At 39.9% G+C, this 19,423-nt stretch overlaps 1 pseudogene; it reads left to right on the plus strand.

The window, feature by feature from the left end:
* Positions 1–704: 704 nt before the first annotated feature.
* LOC113450908 (GTPase IMAP family member 8-like) lies at positions 705–18,398 on the plus strand (annotated as a pseudogene).
* The last annotated feature ends 1,025 nt before the right edge of the window (positions 18,399–19,423 follow it).

The raw sequence follows: 19,423 nt of genomic DNA on the forward strand, positions 1-19,423 counted from the left end.
GCCGTTCCTGTATTGACTGTTATTCTTGGATTTGATGTAAGTCTGATACTGAACTGTTTATGATACTGGACTTTGTTATTGGATTATCCCTGGACTGAAAACTGACTGATTTTACCTGTGAATGACTTTGGATTACCTATCTTGAACTTTGCTTAGAACTTTCTGGAAGTAAAAACCGACATTTACTGTACAGTGTATCTGTGTGCTGTGTGTGTATTATTCAAACACTTCTCTCAAATACGTCTCCCTGTATGCGCTCATTCTCCTAACAGGGAATTACCTCAACACCCAGCATGAGAGGAGAGAAGCCAGGCGAGGAGGAGGAGGAGGAGGAGGAGGAGGAGGAGGAGGCAGGATTCGCACCGGGCTCCCCGAGGGCCCAATCCTGTCCCCATCGGGGGGAGAAGCAGGGGGGCAGCCTCTCCAGCTGCCTCTTTCCCTGTCCTACTCGGGGGGCCCTGGGCCCTGCTCTGTGAGGAGCTGCTTGGGGTTGCGGGCAGGTTGGGGGAAAGGGGGTCCAGGGGCTGAATCCCCCTTTCTGATCCTGGGCATCAGTTTTTCTCTTGATCCCAGATCCGGAACCTTGCAGCCCTCGGTAGCCTTTGCAAGCCAGGTTTTTCTCTGCAGGGGAAGGAAGGAAGGAAGGAAGGAAGGAAGGAAGGGAGGGAGGGAGGGAGGGAGGGATCTGTCCTGCGGCCTCAGAAATGGTCCCGAAGGTAGAGGCCCCTGGAGACTCCCCAGATTCCCTGGAGCCCTTTGGAGTTGCTCTGCTGGAGAGAGGAAGGATGGAGACACCCTCTTTGGCCAAGGAGGGGAGCAGAAAAGGCCATGCAGCTCTTCAGCCTGGGAGCTGTGGGGAGAACTGGACCAGAACTGGGCTGAAGGTCCTGAAGGAGGGAACCATCCTCCCTTCAGAAGTTCCGCCCTGGGACTTCCAGTGTGAGGTGGGTTCGAAGCAGCACAGGGTGACAGCACTCTGCCCCTTGTTGCTGAAATTCAGTGCCCCGGTGACTGTCTGAAGTGAAAATTGGTCCTGGGGGGATCGGTGAGGAAGAGGCGAACCTTCAGAGCTACAGTGGGAAGGTGCGATCCTCAGTGATGCGAACGGAGGAGCCCTCAAAGCCGGAGCTGAAGTGTCGGCTTTCAATGGCCAACCTGGAGACCCGACATCTCACAAGATAGAAAAGGGAAGCGAAGAGAGAGAACGGTGTGTTAAAAGTGGTGAGAGTGGAGGAGTTTGATTTGGTGGAAAGTGCTGAAGAAAGAGTGAGCCCAGAGAGAGACAGTGAAGGAGAAAGCTCTAAGCAGCACACAGACAGAGTTAATGGTGAGGTGAGCGGAAAAGGGAGAGGGCGAATAGTGTTGCCAGCAGCAGAGAAGAAAAGAACAAAGAAGAAGGGAAAGTAATAGACTGACTGTGATTTGACTGTGATTTGAAAGAGAAGGTGAAAGTGAACTGATTGAAGCAGCAAAGTGGATTTTCCTCGAGTTTCCTTGAACATTGTAACAACAAAAGATACAAAGAAGCCGATATAAAGGCTAAAGAAGGAGATTGACTGTGACAGTGCAGAATTTGAAGAGTTGGACATTTTGAAGGTGGAAAGTAAAAATTAACCCTTTAAGTCTACAGCCACCAATATTACAGTAAGACTTAAGCAATCTGATTGGAACTTTTAAATCTAAAATTAATTGTTATCTGTGATTATAATATTTATATTTATACATGTAAGAACATTGTAGTTGATCTTTTCTTTTCTTTCTTCTTCTTTTTCTTACTTTAATAACGCTTGTTATTTAGTGGCATTTTGTGATAAAAACCCTTAAATACTTAGGTTTATATAATTATATATTGATTAGACTCTAAATATATTGTTTATTTGCACTTCTTTGTAAAGTATAATTGTTACTAAAAATGTATTGAAACATAGAACTACTAATTTATAGAGTTATATTAATTGTTGGAGATAGGTAACTGATGGTATATGTGAAACTATCAATTAACTAACGGTTTAAACGTTTAATATCTAGAAGTAATAGAACAGTGAACTGTTAATATTAGTGTTGTCTAGGTCAGTGGGATAGACCAGTAAAATTGTATAATCTAATAACTTTTGGAGTTTAGTGGAATAAGTGGGAACTAATACAAGATATAGAGTTGTAGGGCAGAATAAAAAGAGAGACAGAAATTAGGAGAATATTGAATGCTCTTGTGGGAGAGGATAGAAAGAATATTAGGACAGCAACCTAGAATATTGCAAGAAATGACAAGTATTATGACAACTGCTGTGAATACTGGGAAGAAACCCACTACAATAACAGCCACAGCGACATCATCCCCATCTATGCAAAGATCTATCAAAGGAATGCTTACAACAGACAAAACAGCCTCCGCGATGAACACACAGACCATGCAGGCCACCTTATTGTCAATACAAGAAACAATGATAAAGCTACAGGAAAGCATGACCAGAAACCATGGAGAAATGAAGATAGAAATGGAGGAAGTGAAAAGAGAAGTGAGAAATGACATCCAGAAGTTAGATGAGAAAGTGGGATTGATCCAAGAGGTCTTACAAAAAAATGACCAAAGACTACAAATGATTGAACAAAGAACAGAAAAAAACAGAACAGAAATTAGAATCTGTAGACCAGAAAATGAAGGAACAGAATAGGGAAGTGGAAAACTCACTGATCCAGCTGGAAATGGAGAGAGCCTCGTTTTATCTGCGCTTTCAGAATGTGGAGGAGAGTAAAGAGGAAGACCTAACAGCTACAATGACTGACATAATTGCAGAGGTGCTCCAAAGAGACAAAAGTGAGATACTCAATGAGTTGGATGAAGTCTACTGAGTTTATATCAACTACATCAGATGATTTAGACTGCCTAAAGAAGTGCACATCCATTTCACATGAAGAAAAGTAAGGGATATAATCTGTAAAATTACTAGAGATGAGCCAATATTCTACAAAGGAAAAGAAATCATTATATTAAAGCAAATCCCAAAAAGACTGTGCGAGCAACGGAGAGCATATCGTTTCCTTTCTGCCGGACTTAACAAAAATAATATACTGTTCAGATGGGTAACACCAGAGGGAATGTTGGTGTCGTGGCAAGGGAAGTAGATTAAGATAGATACTTTGGAGAAAGCACAACACTTCCACACTCGGTAGTAGCAGAGAAACTCGGTAGTAGCAGAGAAAAACTGGAATCGGCCAGCCAAGATGATCAACAATTGGAAAAGAATGGAAAAGAGCAAGAAGAAGAGGAAAAGAAAGAAGAAGAAAGACCACAAGAAGAGAACAGAGTAAGAATAAGGGCACAAACAGAGGCAAGGAACAACAGGAAACAGTTAATAGCAGCAAAGAAAGAAAATGGAAAATGATTTGAAAATACTGTCACTAAATATAAAAGGAGTTAATTCTCCATCAAAACAGAACCAAACTTTTAAGAAATTGGCAAAACAAAAAATGCATAATAGTGTGCCTCTGGGAGGTACACATTAGAACTCAGGATAAAAAATATTTACAATATAATAAATTAGGAAAACTTTATACAGCACTATCACAAGAAAAAAAAAGAGGGGTAGCAATTTATGTCAGAGAAGGTATAGAGGCAGAAGTACTATATGCAGATTCAGTGGGGAGAACATTAATGTTAGAAGTGGTATGGGAACAGAGGAAATTCTTACTTGTTGCAATTTATGTCCCCAATAAACAACAAGATACTTACTACAAAAAAATACATGAAATTTTTTTAGAATTAGGCAAAGAAGATATTTGTATGATAGGAGATTTTAACGCAGTTGCGGACCATAAAAAAAGATTATCAAAGTACTAGTAAAAAAAAGAAAAAAAGAACACCCTTCCAAAAACATTCTTTAATATGGTAGAAGAACAAAACTTAATAGATATATGGAGAATATATAACTCAAAAGAAAAACAGTTCACCTTTTACTCTATTCCCCACAAATCATGGTCCAGAATTGATATGGCGTGGATAAGTAAAACTCTAATGAAAGACATAGTCCAAATAGAAATAGCACCAAATATATGGGCAGATCATAACCCCCCTAATAGTAACATGGAAAGGACAATCAAAACAAAGAGGGAGATGGACGTTGAACCCACAAATTCTGAAAGATAAAGAATATTTAGCAAAAGTTAAGAAAGAATTAGAAATGTTTTTTGAAGTAAATACAAAAGAACATACCTCTTTACAGAATTTGTGGGACACAATGAAAGCCCATTTAAGTAGAGTAACAATTGCATACAATGCCAGAAAGAAAAAAGAAAAAGGAAGTAATGAGTTACAGAATGATATTAGAAAATTGGAAATACAAGTGCAATTAACACCAGAGATCGAGCAAATCATAAGTAAATATAGTTTAGCTAAACGTAAACTGAACATATTAGAAGAGGAAAAAAACTTAAGAGCATTGAAATTAGTAAAGCAAAACTACTTTGAAAATGCCAATAAGCCAGGAAGGTGGCTGGCATATAAGTTAAGGATGGAAAAAGAAAAGAGATGGATTCAACAATAACAAGATAAGGAGGGAAAGATACAAAATAATATGGAAAAGAAAAAAGAAATAGTACTGGAATATTTTAGTAAACTCTATAAACAAGAAGATATGAGTAAAGAGAAAATCAAACAAGTATACAGAAGAAAATATTCCAATACTAACAGAAGAAGAAAGGGAAAGATTAAATGAAGAGATCACTAAGGAGGAACTAAAAGAGGCAATTAGTAAACAAAATAACAACAAAAACCCCGGAACAGATGGATTACCCACAGAATTATATAAAAATTTAGGTGAAATGCTAGATCCAATCCTTTTAGAAATTTATAATGAAGTACTTACAGAGGCAAAGCTACCAATGTCGTGAAGAGAAGCATATATTACATTAATACCGAAGGAGAGTGCAGATACCACCCACATAAAAAATTACAGACCATTTTTCCCAAGCTGTACTATGTCTTGAGTCTTCCTTATCCCTAAGTTTTTGTGTAAGTAGGTCCACTGCGCTGAAATGGACCTACTTACAGAAAAACTTAGGGATAAGGTAGACTCAAAATATAGTACAGCTTGGGAAAAATGGTATAACTGGATTAAAGATAAGGGAATTAAAAGATAAGAATTTGAAAAATGAAGAGGTTAGATTAAGAACGTTTATCCAAAACAGGAACTGAATATCAGTAAAATTGTTTTCAATAAAAGATCACACCATCTTAGTTGATTAGAAATGTATACATTTTATTTTTATGTTTATTTGTTATATAATTGTATATTGATTTCATTTGTAATGAAAGGTTGTATTCTATGTATTGTACATATTTTTCTTTTTAATCTTAATAAAGTTTATTTTTAATTAAAAAATAATAATTACAACCCAATTTCTTCATTGAACACCGATTACAAAATATTTATGAATATAATGGCTGAGAGATTGAAAAAAATATTAAGTAAATATATACACACAAATCAAAATGGTTTTCTTCCAACAAGACAACTAAAAAAACAACACAAGGACAGTACTAGATATCCTGGAGTATTATGAGGCACATCCAGAAAAACAGGTTGCACTAGTTTTTCTGGATGTTTCAAAAAGCCTTCAATAAAGTAAATTGGCAATTTATGAGACAACAAGTAAAGGAGATGAAATTTGGGAATAAGTTGGAAAAAATGTTAGAGTCAATATATTCAAGACAAAAAGCATGGGTAATAATTAATGTAGAAATGACAAATTCATTTGAAATAGGAAAAGGAGTCAGGCAGGGATGTCCACTTTCACCTCTGCTCTTTATCATGACACTAAAAATGTTGAGGAGAGTTTGACAGAATTCGGAAACAAAAGGACTAAGAATTAAACAAGAAAAATACAAGGCCCAAGCATTTGCAGACAACCTTGTATTCTTCATAGAAGAACCAATTAAATCAGGACCAAATTTAATTAAAGAGATAGATGCGGAGAAGTGGCAGGTTTAATAATCAGTAAGGACAAAACCAAAATGATAACAAAAAATCTAACAGAGAAACAAAAATAGAAATTAGCAGAACAATGAGTATACAAATTGTTAAAAAAAATAAATAGGAATTTGGCTCACGGCAAGATGTTCAACAATAAAAGAAGATAATTATGTGAATCTGGTATTAGAAATAAAAAAGGATTTAATAAAATGGGGGAGATTACAATTATGAACGTTAGGGAGAATTGCCACTATCAAAATGAACATCTTGCCAAGAATACTATTTCTCTTTCAAACCATTCCAATTAAATTAGATAAAAAAATTCTTTAATGAATTAAATAAAATTACCATGAAATTCATTTGGTCAGGAAAAAAGCGAGAATAAAATTAAGTTCACTACAAGATAATTGGATTTGGACTCCCCACCTGGGAAATATACTGTAGGAAGTTAGCACCCACCCCCTCCTAGAAAATTGAAATATCCTAGGAAATATTAAAAAGGCAGAATATTTCCTCTAAAAAGAGTAGAAACTCAGAAGCAAAAACTCACCTCAGAAGCAGACGCTCACCCCCACTTTTGTTAATGGGTGGACGATTAAGGCCTGGGCCAGAATACTTTACATAACAAAGATCTCCAGGTAAAACTATAGCAATTGCTCAAAAGTCCTTTCAGTGCATCATCATCCAGCAAGGCTCAACCAAGCCTGGAACTCAGGACAGCATTCAGAGTTGCCCCTGCGTGGCCTCATGGGAGTCTGACAACCAATTAGAAACAAGCTTCAATTCAAATCCCAACAAAGGTCATAAAACCCAGGCACTCCCAGCATATCAGCCCTTTCTTGATCTCTTCCTTCACCTTGACGCATGTGATCATCCATCCTTTTCACTCTGGAGCTCCAGGCCATGTGGTCCTGTCCACCATTAAACCTTCCAAACAGCCTCCATGTTTCCAGTGTCTTTTTCCCCACTTGGAACTGAACCCAGAAGGATTTTTCTTCCGACAATACTATAAAGCAGTAGTCTTAACATGGATTAAAGAATGGGCCAATCTGAGAAATAAAAGAATCTTAACCCTAGAAGGGCATGATCTAGAGGCGGGGTGGCATGCCTTCATGTGAAACCCTGGAAATAAGACATACACACACTTTAATAGACATGTAATTCGAAGCTCATTATTAAAAGTGTGGAAAGAGATTAAACATAAACATTATATGAAGATTCCAGAGTGGGTTTCCATCATGGAGGCATTGATCCACCCCAATGCCTTAGAAACTGGAAGAAAGATTAGGTATTATGATGTCCTAAATTCCCAAGGAGAATTAAAGTTGAAACAAGAACTCAGAGAACAAGGGATGAGAATAGACTGGTGGCCATATTTACAACTCAAGACGAGATATAAAGAAGATATAGAAGAATTTGGAATTGAGGTAAAACCAAACCAATTAGATAAAATATTAGAGGGGACAGATGAAAAATTAATTTCTAAAATGTACAATTATCTATTAGAATTTGAAATGGTGGAAGAAATAGTTAAAGGCCCAATGATTGCATGGGCAAGGAATGTAGGGCACATTAATCTGGAAGATTGGAAAAAGTCTGGAAACAAAATTATAAAAAAACAAAATTGGTTGTTTATAAAGAAAACCAATACAAAATGTGTTACCGGTGGTATCTGGCACTTGGAAAAAAATTAGAATTTGGATAAAAGAAATTACAAATATACAATTAGAATTTAAGGCCGAAATACTTCTGTTGGGAATGTTAAAAGGGGACTATGCAAAAGAAACGAAATATTTAATTCTCCATATTATCACGGCAGCAAGAATTGCATTGGCACAATGCTGGAAGGGTGACCAAATGCCAACAAATAATTTGATAATTCAGAAAGTACTTGACTGCACTGAAATGGACCTACTTACACAAAAACTTAGGGATAAGGCAGACTCAAAATATAGTACAGCTTGGGAAAAATAGTATAATTGGATTTAGGAGAAAAACCAGGAAATTAAAAGATAAGGATTTGAAAAATGAAGTGGTTAGATTAAGAGCATATACCAAAAATAGAAAATGAATATTAGTAAAATTGTGTTCAATAAATGATCACACCGTCTTAGCTGATTAGAAATATATATGTTTTATGTTTATATTTGTATATTGGTTTCCTTTGCAAAGAAACATTGTATCTTATACATTGCTTATATTTTTCTTTTTAATCTTTAATAAAGTTTATTTTAAATTTAAAAAAAGAAAGAAAAAAGGACTGGGAGAAAAAAAGAGTTTTATCCCATTGAAGGTCTGAAGCCCCAGACGGCATACAGAGCACGGGTGTTGGCTGCAGAGGTAGGATTCTACCAGTTCGCATCTTGTGACTATTTTACATTGGCTCTGTCCTGTATTTTTCCACAAAAAGAAATCTTGCTAAAAAGCACGTATTCAGTTCAGAACATTATAGAAGGAAAGCACTGACAGGAAGGGAGTTAATAAAAGATTAACCGCAGACAAAGAATGTGTATTCAAAGAAGATATGCCTGTCTATAGCAGTTACAAAATAGCAGCTACAGAGTACGTGGCTCATGTCACGTAGACTGGTCTAAAAGATTAACATTGTATCTCTTTACCTTCCTGTAAAATTCCTCTCTCACCTCCTCCCTTGAATTAGCACAATAAAAGGGGACAGCAAAAAGCCTGGGGGAGGAAGGAGCAGAAGAAGCAGAAGCCCGGACATTTCCATCTGTTCCAGGGCAGCCGGGGAATCCCATCTCCCCCAGGCTCAAAGTGCTGCCTCATTTTGAAGATCATTTGTGTTTTGTGTGTTTTATTTCTTGAGCTTGCTTGGCAGTCACTCTTGGAGAGTCTTGCTCTAGCCTTGCCCTTTGCGAGGGCTATTTTCTCACCCTTGCGAGGGTTACTTTAAACTTCGTCCTTGCGAGGACTAATTCACCCTTGCGAGGGTTATTCTCTGAGAGGAATTCAGCAATCAACCAGAAAGCCAAAACAACAGACCAGTCACTCAACGCGACAGCTGGGGGCTCGTCCGGGATCTCTAATCGTCTGGGATCCCTTCGCCTTTCTGGTTCCAAGGTGTGACTTTTGTCTAGAAGTGCATCTTCTTCACCTCATTCTTCTTCGCCTGGTATAGGCTACGTCGACAAAAAAGTAAGTATGGGCACCTCAATTTCTCAAGTTTCGTCAGGGCATAGGGACGAACTTTATAATCTAGTGAAGAAAGCTAATTCCTTTCAAAAAACCAATGGTACCACTGTGTACCCTATTTCTAAAAAATCTTTAAATAAATTTATAATTTATATTGAGGCACACTGTCCAGCCTATCCATCTGCTGGAACTCTTAGCCATTCTCACTGGGAAAAATTAGGAAAATATTTACATAAAGTTCCCAGGGCTCCCATGGATATTCTTATTTCTTGGAGAGCAATAATGGCTGCTATAACAATTATTTATCCTCCTTCTAGTCTTCCTGAAAATTCCTTTTCTCCTGTTTCTTCTGACTCCCACTCTTCTAATTCAAAAACTTCTAAGCCTCTTGCAGCTCATTTGGAATCAAATTCTTCCCTACCACCTCCTTATTCAGATATTTCTTCCCCTCCTCCTCCTGCTCTTTCTTCTCTTTCTGATTCTCCTATTATGAATCCTATGGGAGGAATCATAACTAATCTTTTGTCATCACCTCTATCTTTAGAAACAGAAGAACCTTCTGCTTATCCTATGACTATCATCCCTGGGGGAGGAGGAAATGTTCATAGTAACATTGAGTTTAAAGTTTTGAAAAATATAAAAGATGCAGCTACAACTTATGGATTGCATTCTCCTTTTACTAGGGGAATACTTGATTCTTTGGTTACAGCTAATACAGTTATGTTATTGCATGATTGGAAAATGCTTTTTCTATGCTTACTGCAATCACAGCTTCATTACCAAATCCTAATTCTGCTACCACTTCTCCTCCTGATGCTTTTGCTTTAACACGCAATGGCAATTGTTTTAACTGTGGCAAGCCAGGACATTTTAAAAATCAATGTCGTAAGCCAGGGGAGGAGCTGCTTTGTGGCCAAACCAGAGGTCCACCCTCTTCATCTAAGCCAAAACTATCTGTCCTCGCTGCAGGAAAGGCTATCATTGGGCTTCAAATTGTTATTCTAATCCTTCTCCTTCACAGCCTTCGGGAAACTAATTGAGGGGTCTTCAGCTAGCCCCGCCACAAAGGCTGAACTAACTGCCACAACGTTTCCTGTGGTATTGTTAGAGGATCTTGTGTATGATGATCCTGGTGCTGTTTTTACTCTTCCTTTAACTACAACGCTTTTCAAACCTCTTCCTCCTTCCACACCTGTCTTGCTTATTCCCAATTCTTCTCTTACAATAGAGGGTGTGGTTGCAGCTCCTTACTTATATGATTCTTCTGCTCTTAATAATCTTGCATTGGCTGCAATAGGAGATCGTTGCTTTTCTTTAAAAAAGGGGACAGTAGTTGCTACACTTATAATTTTGCCTCTTTTTGAACCTCTTTCTTTGTTTGCATTGCAGGAACCTGTTCAAGCTTCAAAACCAACTCTTTCTGTTACACTCAATGGTCTGCCTAATCCTAATTTGATCCCAGCTGGATTTGATCTCATAATAATAGATTTAAAGGACTGTTTCTTTTCTATACCTCTGGCACAAAAGGATAGAATCATCTTTGCATTTACAGTGCCAGAACTCAATAACTCTAAACCCACATCTAGGTATCAATGGAAAGTTCTTCCACAAGGTATGCTTAATTCACCAACCATGTGTCAATATTTTGTCAATGAGGCTCTGCATCCTTATAGATCTCAATTTCCTAATTTTCTTGTATATCATTACATGGATGATATCTTAATTGCAGCTGATGGGCCAAAGGGGACGGTACAAAAAACTTTTCCGATCCTCTTGACCACATTAGTAAAAGCAGGGTTACATATAGCACCTGAAAAATCCAGTCTCACTACCCAATGCAATATTTAGGTCACAAGGTTTTAGCTTCCTCAGCATCTCCACATATTCCTTCACTCACACTTCCACAGCTAACCACATTGGTTCAATTACAGCAGTACTTGGGAGTTATTAACTGGGCTAGACCATATCTTGCTCTAACCACACAGATGCTATCACCGCTTTTTCAAGCACTAGTAGGATTAAAAATCCTGCAGATAAGGTCTATCTTTCAGCTCAGCATCTAGAAGCTTTAAAGCAAGTAAACACAGCCCTAGCAACTCAATGGGTAAACCGTGCACTTGCAGACACACCACCTTCTCTTGCTATTATTTCCACTCATCAATTACTGACTGCAATAATTGTTCAAGTATCTAATGCAAAAATCTTCATTTCTTGGAATGGTTACACCTACCACATACTCCAAAAACCTCTATTTTTACTAAAGCAGCACAAATGGCTTTTCTTATACAAAAAGGGCGCAAGAGAACCAAAGCCCTGATGGGAATGGATATTTTTACATTGTATATTCCTTTTAAGATTAGTCAATGGGAACCTCTTTTCAGACTTCCACAACACTGCAGGATGCATTGGAAGATTGGTGTGGCTATGTCATGCCACCTTCCATCTGATTCACGACTGCAGGTGTTGAAGACAGTTCCTTTTGTTTTACAATCACCTTTTGTCCAACAGCCATTGAAGGAAGGCTTAACTGTCTTTACTGATGGTTCAAAAAATATTGGAGCATGTGCATGGTGTGAAAATGCTCAATGGAACAAACGTTTAACTGTCCCACAGAACTCAGCACAACAAGCTGAGTTAGCTGCTTTTTCTTTGGCCTTGTCTCTTTTTCCACAGGAATCTTTAAATGTAATATCTGATAGCATGTATGTTACTCAGATGGTTGCTCATATTTTCGATGCATATATTTCTCCTGTTACCCTCCTTCTCTCATGACACTTTTTTACAGCTTCAGACACTGCTGAAAAAGCGAGGGAAACCTTTATTTGTAGCTCATATCAGAAGTCATCAGCAATTGCCTGGATTCCTGGCAGAAGGCAATCATATGGCAGATGAGGCTTGTAAAATTATGGCCTCCTCTCCTCTTCCACAACAGCTTTCAGCTGGGGAGAGTCATGACTATTTCCATCAAAATAAGAAGGCCTTGGTACAGCAATTTGGGATTACGTATCAAGAAGCCATAGCAATAATTCAACAATGTCCAACATGTAGCTTGCAGGCCAAAGGTATCCCTGAAGGTGTTAATCCTAGGGGTACTCAAGCCTGTGATACATGGCAAATGGATGTAACTCATTATCCTCCCTTTGCTCCCTGAAATACATTCATGTATCAGTTGATACATATTCAGGGTTTATTATGGCAACATTACAAAGAGGAGAGGCTATTAAAAATGTTATTAATCACTGTATCCGGTCATTCGTAACGTTGGGATGTCCAAAATTCTCAAAACAGATAATGGTCCTGCTTATGTCAGTTCTCCTTTGCTGAGTTTTGCCATAAGTGGGCAATCACACATAAATTTGGCATACCTTTCAATAGCCAAGGTCAGGCTATTGTGGAAAGGGCAAACCAAACTCTGAAAAATGCCCTTGATCGGCAAACAGGGAAAAAGGCTTAGGCCCCCGAACCTCCCGGCGTTACAAAACATCTTGAACATTACTCTCTATTCTCTTAACTTTCTTAATCTTACTGGCTCTCCTTCTTCCACAGCGGCTTCTCGCCACTTCACCAAGCCAGTAGTTCCCTCTTCCCGTCCCTCTTGTTTATTTCAGACAGCTTCCAGATCCTGCGTGGAAAGGTCCTGCACAGCTCATCACCTGGGAAAAGGTTACGCTGCTGTCCAACTTCCTGATCGAGTGCTTTGGGTTCCTGCTCGCTGTGTCAGACCTTACCATGGCAAACCTAACTCTAACTCTAATTTTTCTTCTGATATCAATATTTCCTGTCTTTTCTCAATTCAGGGCATCTCCTGATGCTATTTTTACTTTTCTTGCTGACACTGTTACCTTTATTTTTAAAGATAATCTCCTTTCTGCATGTAATTATGTTTTCCAACACAATGGTAGCTTTCTTTCTCCTACTTCTGACATTACTGTTCACTATTACTATTCTCCTTGTTTAATATTTTTAACTATACATGTTACTCTATCTACTATAGGATCTTATTCTTGCTTAGGATTTTTCACAATCACACATACTTTAATCACACTGTTCTATTACTTTCCACTCCTTCAGTGGCATCTCCTCCACTATCCTCTGCTTTTCCTACATTGCCATCTCAAGCTAATTCTGAGACAACTTTTCCTGGAGACAAACTGCAATGGCATCTTCGTTGCTGCTTTCCACCCTGTGATGTCACCAAATGCATATTGCATCATTCATCTTCCTGGGTTCCTGTTCACTACAAAGCACCTGTCGTGCGAAGACGCCACCTCATCCCTGATGACACTCATCGTAAGACTACAGCTCCCATTCGAGCTCGCCATCTTGGGTATCCTGTCTTCATCGCTGACAACTCCATCTCTAAGCGGTCTGCATCTCGTGCTGTTCCAAGATTTGGCTATCATCGCCTTCCTCGAAACATACAACCTTCTACAAATGAACATCAACCTCAAGATTATACCTGGACTATCCTTGATTTTCAAGGAAATATTTTAAACACCACCACTAATTATACTAGATGGCCATGGTTTCCTCAGCTTTTCATGGATTTTGCTGAAATGGGGACAGGAGTAGAAAAATTTGCAGATAAAGAACTACAAGCTGATATATGGGACAAGCAAGGCTCCTGTTCTCCAGCACCTATTCACAACTTTAGACTATATTTTTGTCCTGCTCACAGTACTGGTGCTTCTCGTGCTGCCTCAGTGGGGTAGTTGACAGATATTGTAAAAATGGAGTTGTGTATCCACAGGTCATATCTGGTGGGAAGCGCCTACCAAAAATGACTATATTCATATTACCCGTGCTCAAGAACATCTTCCCTGCTCTTCAAGGCCTTGTTGTGGACAGAGACTAAATCCACTCAGAATCACATTTACTGCAAAAGGAAAGACACTTACAAAAAAACAATGGATGGTTGGGTTTACTTGGGGAGGACGTCAGTGGGATGGTCTAGGAGATGAAGGGAATATTTTTACAATTCGTCTTTCTATATCTATGTCTAATTATGATATTGGTCCCAATCACAATTTGAAATCAAACTTTCTACAAAAACCCAATATTCAGGTGAATCCATTAGTACAATTGGTTAATTCTTCTTACAAATTGTTAGCAACTACACTTAATGATTCATCCAAAACTGATCAATGTTGGCTTTGCTTATCTGAATTGCCACCATTCTATGAAGCAGTGGCTTCCAATGAACCTATTAGTAACTCCACCAGTGACACACAATGCAGATGGAATACTTCCTCCATCACTATCACTGACATAGTAGGTAAGGGATGTTGCCTAGGAAACATACCTGCCAGTCACTCTCAATATTGTCAGAAGGTTTCATCTGGATATCACTGTGATGTATATTTACCAAAAGAAAGATTAAACCTTAACATTGGAGGCTATGCTCCTCTATACACCACCTCCAATGGCAATATCACAGCTCGCCTCAAAGGACAATTCTTTATCCCAGGTAATAATTTATATGGGCATGCTCCACAGGAGCAACTGCTTGGGTTCATGGTGATGTTCTTATTGCTCAGAAATCCTTTTGCATTCAGGTAACACTGATTCCAAAGATCACAATTTATCCAGGGTCAGAACTTATTAATAAACTTGAACCTCCACAATTTCCCCTTCATCAAAAAGAGAAGTAATAACAGCTGTAACACTATCTGTATTGTTAGGCCTTGGGGCAGCAGGTGCAGTCACAGGTGCAGCAGCTTTAGCTGTTGGTCATCAACAATTAGCTACTCTTAGTTTACAAATAGATGAAGATCTCAAACGAATAGAGACTTCAATTACTGCTCTTCAAAATTCTCTCTCATCTCTGGCTGAAGTGACTCTTCAGAACAGAAGAGGTCTGGATTTATTATTTTTAAACAAAGGGGGATTATGTGTAGCATTAAAAGAAGAGTGTTGTTTTTATGCTGATCATTCAGGAATTGTTAAAGATTCCATGGCTGAATTACGTAAACGGTTGAAGGATAGAGAGAATGAAAGACAACAAGGACAGTCATGGTATCAAAGAATGTTTAATTTTTCTCCCTGGTTAACAACACTCTTATCAGCCTTAATAGGTCCTCTAGTGTTATTGCTTCTTGCATGTACTATTGGTCCATGTGTAATAGGACATTTACTAAAATTATTGAGGGATCGTTTGAAAACACTTGACAATGAAATTAACAATACTCAAAAAACAGTTAGCTTTCTTACATCCAGCATTGAATCAAAAGATCTGGTCAAAAAACCGCTGTTGGAATGGTACTCTGACCAAGAGTCAGAGGAGAAAATAGACATTAATAACTTCTTTTCTCCCAAAGAAAATTTCTTAACTCGGTCCAGCCACGACTCGGGGGATGAGGACTTCTCCTCGTATGAGCTGGTTCAGCAAGGCATCAACAAACCGAAGGGCTTGTTGCCACCTTGTGAGACTACTCTGGAAGAGAAAGAACTCTACCTAGAGTCATGAGCACAAAAAATAAAGAAAAGGAGGAATTGTGACTATTTTACATTGGCTCTGTCCTGTATTTTTCCACAAAAAGAAATCTTGCTAAAAAGCACGTATTCAGTTCAGAACATTATAGAAGGAAAGCACTGACAGGAAGGGAGTTAATAAAAGATTAACCGCAGACAAAGAATGTGTATTCAAAGAAGATATGCCTGTCTATAGCAGTTACAAAATAGCAGCTACAGAGTACGTGGCTCATGTCACGTAGACTGGTCTAAAAGATTAACATTGTATCTCTTTACCTTCCTGTAAAATTCCTCTCTCACCTCCTCCCTTGAATTAGCACAATAAAAGGGGACAGCAAAAAGCCTGGGGGAGGAAGGAGCAGAAGAAGCAGAAGCCCGGACATTTCCATCTGTTCCAGGGCAGCCGGGGAATCCCATCTCCCCCAGGCTCAAAGTGCTGCCTCATTTTAAAGATCATTTGTGTTTTGTGTGTTTTATTTCTTGAGCTTGCTTGGCAGTCACTCTTGCGAGAGTCTTGCCTAGCCTCGCCCTTGCGAGGGCTATTTTCTCACCCTTGCGAGGGTTACTTTAAACTTCGTCCTTGCGAGGACTAATTCACCCTTGCGAGGGTTATTCTCTGAGAGGAATTCAGCAATCAACCAGAAAGCCGAAACAACAGACCGGTCGCTCAACGCGACAGCATCTATTCACTAGAACCGGTTGTTAACATTCTAGGCAGTTCAGAGAACCGGTTGTTAAAAGAAATTACTGGCCTAATCCTGTAAGGAAGGCAGGAAGGAAACATTCTGGTGTTGCTTACAGAAACTGCCTCTCTGTTAACCCTTATTACATTCTTGGCAGGACTAGACTTCCTGTCTCAGGAACTTCTCTGGAGTTTTTTTCCCCTCCTTTGCTGGTACTTTGCTTGTGTGGAGTGACCATTCAAAGTTACAATGGCACTGAAAAAAGTGACTTATGACCATTTTTCACACTTACGACTGTTGCAGCATCCCCACAGTCATGAGAGGCCAGGCGAGGAGATGCGTGCCTCAATGTGAGTGATATTGAGTTGGCCACCAACAAGCCATGACCACCAAGCCATGTCCACCCAGTCATATGACCATCAAGCCATGCCCACCACCTCAGCCACGCCCACAGAACCGGTTGTTAAAAATTTGAATCCCACCCCTGGTTGGCTGTGTATGATAATGGAGCTCTGGGTGTCTCCAGCGAGGAGCTGGAGTTCTCCACTTCACTGGAGGAAGAAGATGGAGGAAACGTAGCTCACCAGTTCCTTCAGAAAAGCTCCCTGGTGGAGGACAGACAGCCATTAGTGTTCACCCTTCCTCTGGAGAAAGTTCCCTCTGATGCCTCCACCTCCTGTCTGATGTACCAGCTTGGAAAGGAGAACTCAGAAATGCCAAATAAAGTGATCCTGGTGATGGGAGCAACAGGATGTGGGAAAACCACTCTGATCAATGGGATTATCAATTACATTCTGGGTGTCCAGTGGGAAGATAATTTCAGATTCAAACTCATTCATGAAACCACCCAGAGAAGCGAAGCTGGAAGCAGGACGTCTGAAGTCACAGCCTACTTGCTGCACCATCAGAAGGGTTTCGGAATTCCCTATTCTCTCACAACCATTGACACTCCAGCTTTTAGAGGCACAAGAGACGCTGAGCAAGACAAACTGGAGATGCTCTTGGAGTTTTTCTCCACCCCAGGGGGCATTGACCACGTGGATGCCATCTGCTTGGTGGCCTAGGCCTTCCTCGCCCATTCAACTCATGTCCAGAAACACATCTTTGATTCCATGCTCTCCATGTTGGGAAAAGGACCTGAAGGATAACATCCAACTCCTGATCACCTTTGTGGATGGGGGGACTCCACCTGTCCTGGAGGCCCTCAAGGAGGCTGACCTGCCATGTGCTCAGGATGAGTCAGGAACCCCTCTGCACTTCAGGTTCAACCATTCAGCCCTCTTTGCTCCCCGAGAAAACAGAGGAAGACACAATGCTGCTTCTGAATGTTCTGCAAAATGAGCACTGAGAGCATGAAGGATTCTTTGACTCGTTAAAGATGCTGGAAACCAAAAGTTTCCAAAACCAAAAGTCTTGGTCCCTGGGGTTGGGTGGGTGGGTGAAGGGGGTGAAGGTTACTGTCCTGGGTGGAGGGACAGGCTACAATGGCCATATGCTGCTCACCAGTCCCCTTCTTCTCTCCTCTCCCCTTTGGGTTGCAGGGCCTGAACGGAGGATCATCCTGGTGGGCAGAACTGGAACTGGGAAAAGTGCGACGGGAAACACAATCCTGGGAAGCGAAGTCTTCAGTGGAAAGTTTGAATGGGTATATTGGTCAGTAACAAAAGCATACCAAAACGAGGAGGTGCAGCTGAAGGGCAGGAAGCTTGTGGTTGTTGATACGCCTGGCTTTTCCCTTACCAGTCCTCCAGACAAGGATATTGCTGCAGAAGAGAGAAGGTGCATCAAGTTTTGTTCCCCAGGTCCCCACGTCATTCTGCAAGTGATGGATTCTTCTTCTTTCTTCCAGGAGATGGACGTGGTTCAGCAGATCAAAGAGATTTTTGGCCTTAAAGCCAAGGATTACACGATCATCTTGTTCAAGATTTCCTGAAAGGTGAATCTCTAGAAAATTTAATGCGGGAACTGGTACCTGGCTTTCAACAACGAGGCCAAAGGAGCGGAAAGAGAGGCTCAGGTGGCCAAACTGATGACCATGATTGATGATCTGTTGGAAATGAATAGATGTGCTCCTTGTTACAGAGCAGATATGATGAACATCAACAAAAGATACAACCTCTGATCGTTTCCCTTTCCATCAGAGACCAGAAAGTCTCTAATTCAGCCACTTCTGCCAAGGTGGCAACTCTGCCAAGGCCACTCTCAAGCTTCCAAAGGCGTTTTTGCTGTTGAAACTATTGTCACTTCTCTGCTTCAAATGAATTATAAGGGGGAGATAGAACTTGGGTTTCAGACATGAAGATGCCAGTCGTGAGTATCTATAGATACTTTCAAAGATGTTATGTAAGGAACGCTCTACTCCTAGTATGAGAAAAGATTTGTTTTATCAATGGTTAGATAATAAAGGTAGAAATTAGAATTTGGAAGAATACTATTATATAGAAGCAAACAATATTGTTATTACTATTATTATTTATATGTAAGATGGCCCAGACAATACACTGTTTAATAAATACCTACCCTATGTTAAAGAAAAATGTATAAATAAATTTAAAAAAAGATGCCAGCTGTGAGAACCAAGAACACTTCAGCAGGTGTTTCCCAGACTGTCTCACAACAATACCAAGAGATTCCATTGGACAACAGGATCCTGGTCCAATAGGGGGAGGCAGAACCTGAACTTCAACTATGTGGCTCTGGGTGGGAATTAGCTAGATCTGGTTTTGCCCTCATCTTTGTCAAAATGATGTACTCAATAAAGTTTTGTGTTAAGAGATTGGATCGTCTCGACCATGTTTGCTTTGCTTGGTCAGTCAGAATGTCGAGCCCTCTTTTCTGTGTTTTAATCCAGCCCTCGCCAAGTGACCTCTGCAGAACCCGAGTCAGAGATCCATGACCAAGTCTCCCTGAGCCAACTCCTTCTCTTAGAGAACCTGGTTTCTCCCCTCAGATGACGAGACTTCAAGCGAATGTGAAAATCCAGACCTTCCCCAGTATCAACTGGCCCCATAGGCTAATTCTCTCCGATCCTGGACCCATGTCCCTTCGGAAGCACCGACTCTTTGGAGCTTTCCCATCTGTCAATCCTTTGAGGTACATCAGGCTGGGAATCCAGCAACACAAGAAATATTAGAAGTTGAGTTTCCT

Source organism: Pseudonaja textilis, unplaced genomic scaffold (assembly GCF_049901715.1).
Source record: "Pseudonaja textilis isolate UNSWEBS1 unplaced genomic scaffold, rPseTex1.2 PTEXSCF20, whole genome shotgun sequence".
Taxonomy (NCBI): Eukaryota; Metazoa; Chordata; class Lepidosauria; order Squamata; family Elapidae; genus Pseudonaja; species Pseudonaja textilis.